This window comes from Gavialis gangeticus, unplaced genomic scaffold, assembly GCF_001723915.1.
Source record: "Gavialis gangeticus isolate Ggan-Ray unplaced genomic scaffold, GavGan_comp1, whole genome shotgun sequence".
Lineage (NCBI taxonomy): Eukaryota > Metazoa > Chordata > Crocodylia > Gavialidae > Gavialis > Gavialis gangeticus.
Window position 1 is genome coordinate 56,968,755 of NW_017728995.1, and position 4,758 is coordinate 56,973,512.

General features: G+C 49.0%; 1 protein-coding gene across 1 annotated transcript in view; it reads left to right on the forward strand.

Moving 5' to 3' along the window:
- The first annotated feature begins 1,455 nt into the window (after window positions 1–1,455).
- The window catches only part of RBP2 (retinol binding protein 2), a 45,835-nt gene continuing 42,532 nt past the window's right edge, over window positions 1,456–4,758 (forward strand). Inside the window, exon 1 of the mRNA XM_019503669.1 lies at window positions 1,456–1,493. The gene's annotated coding sequence lies outside the window, so the exon portion shown is untranslated. The remainder of the gene's footprint in view (window positions 1,494–4,758) is intronic.

A 4,758-nucleotide genomic window follows, 5' to 3' on the forward strand; every position in this document is an offset into this window, starting at 1 on the left:
CACTTTGGCCTTCCTCATTTCATCCCTACATGCCCAAGCAATTCTTATATACTCCTCCATAGTTGTTTGTCCAAGTTTCCACTTCCTATAAGCTTCCTTTTTGTGTTTTAGCTCACTGAAGAATTCCCTGCTAAGCCAATCTGTTTTTTTGCCATACTGGCTAGTTTTCCTACACGTTTAGTTCCTTCCTGCTGTGCATTTTTCTTCCTCACCCACAGTATGGTGGCTGAGTCCTCCTCCCAGCAGCTAAACAACTTTTTACATTCATTCCCTCACGCCAGCATCTCCTTTGCCACACCTTGCCATAGGTTGAGCTTCTTCCCTCAACTTGCTTCTGTCTGTAAGATGTGATTCTATGTACTTGTCCTGAACAGAGCCCCCAGGGAGTGCTGCTAGCTGAGTGATTACTGCCTGTATCTGACAAAAGCCCTAACAAGGGGACAGAGCCAGTCCAAGCCCAGAAGAGTTGAAAAGGAGACTCCCCAAGCAACCAGGGGATGAGCAAAAAGGGATAGCAAGCAGGGCAGTTTGCAAGCAGCATATAGATCTGTTTGCACCCCTCCCTCACCACCCTTTGAAGGACAGCCTTTCAGGTAAGTTCATTCTTTAATTAAGGACAACTAACCTAGATATTCAAAGTAAGTAGCTAAAACTCAGCAGTTAGATCCATTTTAACCAGAGACAAGAGCAAGTAGGGAGTTTGCCAGAAACTCTCTATCTTCCTTCACTGTAAGCTTGCTGAGAGGAAGTAGATTAGCAGGGGAAAGGGAGTCTTTTGGCTAGAGACAGAAGTTACACACAAACCAGTTTAAGTCATCAGAAACTGGTTTAAACCTGTAACAGAACAGAAGCTCAGTGCACATAAACCAGTTTCAAAATGGCTGAAACTGATTAAAGACAAACCTGGTTGAATGTAGTATCAGACTTGACTTATTTAGATCAAACCAGTTTATGAAACTTCTGTCCCAGACCCCTTCCTGGTTCAAGTTAAATCACAGTTCCCCAGCATGCTTTCCAGACATAATAGAGCTGGGCTGGGCTGGGATGAGCTGAGCTATCTACCTGCTCCAGAGAGCAGGACTGTTCCTACACCTTTGCTCTCTAGCTGGAGCAGTGTGAGCTAGTTATCAAGGGGGTGGGGCAGGGGGCAAGCCTGGTTGGGGATGCAGCCCAGTGTGAAGGCGAGGTGGGAGGAACTGCTGTCCCAGGCAAACCCTAGCTAGGGTTTGGGGCCAGGGAAGGGGGTTAAACACTCTTCCCCCACTCAAACTTACTGCTGGCTGTGATTGTGGACTACACATCCCAGAGGCATCTGGAAACAGGAAGAAGAAGTGATGAGCAACCCTGCAGAGTCCTCCTACTATAATTCTGGACTATAAGTCCCAGAGACTTCAGGGAAAGCAGGAACAGGAAGTGAACACAGCCTGAGAGCTCAGCACCCCCAGCTTCTGGCATGAGCCACTGTAGGCATGTGGCTGCATTTCCTGAATCAAACTGTCACAGGGAGGACACAACGGACGGACCCCGAGGGGTCAAGGGGGATCTCTGGGGGCTGGAACACACCAAGGAAGGCAAGGAGAGAGAGAAAAAGAAGAAGAATCTCTTACCTGCAGCTGGAGCCGCGGCAAAACCGGAAGCGGTGGCAGGACCCACGTGGCTCATTAGCTGCATCTTTTTAAAACTGCGCCCAGCTGGGGAGAGGCACGGGAGGAGCCGGCACAGGGGGATAAAAGGCGTCACGAGCAAGGCAGTGGGGGAGAGACTGGGAAGTGGATCAGCAGGGGAGGTATTCCCAGGACCCCTTTTAGGGGATAGAGAAGGCAGGACTGACTCTCACGGAGCAGAAGGCTGCCTTGAAGACCATTGTGAGGAAGATGCCAGCAGTGGTCCAGAGGGAGAGGAAGCCGACGCATCACATCCTGATGGAGGACCCAAGGGAGGGAATCCAGGACATCAGAAAAACAAAGGGGGACAACCAGGGTTGGCCCCGAGGAAGAAGGGAGAGCGATGGAACCCAAGGCGTTGAGCCAGGTGGGATCAGTGCGGGTTACACATTCAAAGCTGGTCGGCACGTGACCGGATGATCGAAGCCCAACGGGTGCACAAATGTAAATATCTGTTCACTTCTGTTTCAATTTAATCTGTGCAGTTTAGGCTAAGATGCAAAGACTAAATCAGTTCAGCCTCGGACTTTTTGACTGTCTGTACCTAGCCTTCAGGATCAAGGGGCAGCAAACAGGCCAGCTTACATGGGAGTTTGCTAGGGGAGGTCTGCTTGATAAGGGGGACAGGAAGAGGTAGGCAGTAGATGTAAGTACCCCACAGAGATAGCTGGAGAGACACAATACCAGAGCCACTGCCACTGCCAGTTCTTCCTCTGCTTGCACCTGAAAGGTATCTGTCTAGGCAGGACTGCTCACCAAAGGTTCCACCCATGTCCTGGTTTGGTGCTGTGGAGACTAAGGCTTGCAGATTCCTCCCAGTGATGACCAGGTGGGGGAGTTTCTGCAATGTGAGCCATGCCTCCTGGTGGTGTCCCTCAGGCAGCAGGAAAAAGCTATAGGAGGAAAAGACAAGTCTCTGAAGCATATTCTGCCATGAGGATTTCATTGATGTGGTGCTAGAGGAGACCGCTAGGACTGCAGAGGAAGGACTGCCAGAGGTGGTGCTGGTGAAGGAAGAGAACATGGATTCCCAGGAAGGTGGAAGCTGGAAGCTTGTTACCTCTGATAGTAAGCAAAATTGTTCATCCCCACCTGCAGCAGTTTGTCTGGAGAACAGGTGGAGCCCTACCAACAAAAGAGGAGGAGCACATTCCATCAGTGGAAGAGGCCAGACCAGGCCTCCCCAAGATTGGGAAGATAGATACCACTGCCACAAAGAGAAAGTCATAGATGGTGGTGATCAGCAACTCCCATCTGCAAGGGAGAGAGGCATCTATCTCCTAGCCTGACCTGTTATCTTAGGAGGTCTGCTGCTTGCTCTGACTCTGTATCTGAGATGTCATGGAGGGATGTTCTTAAGATTCTTCTGGCCCTCTGACTACTACCCCATGCTACTCATCAATGTGGACACCAATGACACACCTGGGTGGGGGTGGGAGGGACCATGAGCAGATCAAAAGTGATCACAGGGCTCTGGGTGCAAGGGTGAAGGGGACAGGGGCTCAGGTGTTATTTTCAATCCTTCTGGTCAAGGGGAAGAGCTCATAGAGAAGCAAACACATCTTGCAGATCAATGCATGGGTGTGCAGATGGTGTTGACAGTAGGGCTTTGGCTTCTCTGACTATAGCTTGTTGTTCTGAGAAGAAAGATTGCTAAGAAGAGACAAAATGAAGAGACAGGGAAGAGCATTTTTGCAGACAGGCTCACTAACCTAGTGACAAAGACTTTAAGCTAGGTTCAGTAGGGGATGGAGACCAAAGCCTTGAGGTAAGTGGGGAAGTGGGTGACCTGGAGGAAGCGCAAGCAGGAGGGGGCAACAGGGAAGACCTCTTTATTCTTCCTGAGAAAGCAGGGCAATTAGCTATTTTCCTCAGATGTCTGTACATGAATGCACAGAGCCTGGGAAACAAGCCGGAAGACCTGAAAGTCCTCACACAGTCACAGAACTATAATGTTATTGGAATAACAGAGACTTGATGGAATAACTTGCATGACTGGAATACTGTCATGGATGGATATAAACTGTTCAGGAAGGACAGGCAGAAGAGAAGTGGAGGAAGAGTTGCTCTGTATGTAAAAGAGCTGTATGATTGGTCAGAGCTCTAATATGAAACTAGAGAAAGCCCTGTTGAAAGTGAGGTCAGAGGGAAGAGCAACAAGGGTGACGTCATGGTGGATGTTTACTATAGACCACTAGACCAGAATGAGGCTTTCTTCAAACAGCTAGCAGAAGTTTCCCAGTCAGAGGTCCTGGTTCTCATGGGGGACTTCAGTCACCCTGCCATCTGTTAGGAGGGTAATACAGAAGGAAATGGGCAATCCAGGAAATTTTTGGAGAGTGTTGGGGACAACTTCCTGGTGCAGGTGTTGGAAAGGCTGACTAAGGACTATGTTCTTCTTGATCTGCTGCTCACAAACCAGGAAGAATTGGTAGGGAATGCAGAAATGGATAACAACTTTGACAGCAGCAACTATGAGATGATTGAGTTCATGATCCTGACAAAAGGAAGGAAGGAGAATGACAGAGTAGGGATCCAGCACTTCAGAAAATCAGACTCTGACTCACTCAGGAAACAGATGGGCAGAATCCTCTGGAACACCAGTCTGAGGGAGAAAAGAGTCCAGGAGAATTGGTAGGAATTTAAGGAAAGATTACTAAGGGTGCCAGAATGAACCCAAACTACTGCACTAGTCAGCACAGTTTGGGGAGAAGGTGAGCAGCCAATGCTGGTGAAAGAAGAGGTTAGGGACTGTTTCGAAAAGCTGGATGTGTACAAGGCTATAAGGCTGGACATGATACAACTGAGTGTGCTCTGGGAGTTGGCTGGTGTGACTGAAGAGACAGTAGCTGTTTTCTATGAAAACTTGTGGTGATTGGGAGAGGTCCAAGACAATTGAAATAGGGCAAATAATAGTACCCATCTGTGGCAGCCAGATGACAAATGCCTGTAAAAAATACTTCATAGCAGTGGAAGGGAAGCCACAGTGGCAAGGAGAACCAACGGGGTCAACTCTGGTGTGGGCACATGAAACCACACCACCAACGCAAGCACACTTTAGGAGCACTTGCTGGCTCTGATTGGCAGGGCAGAA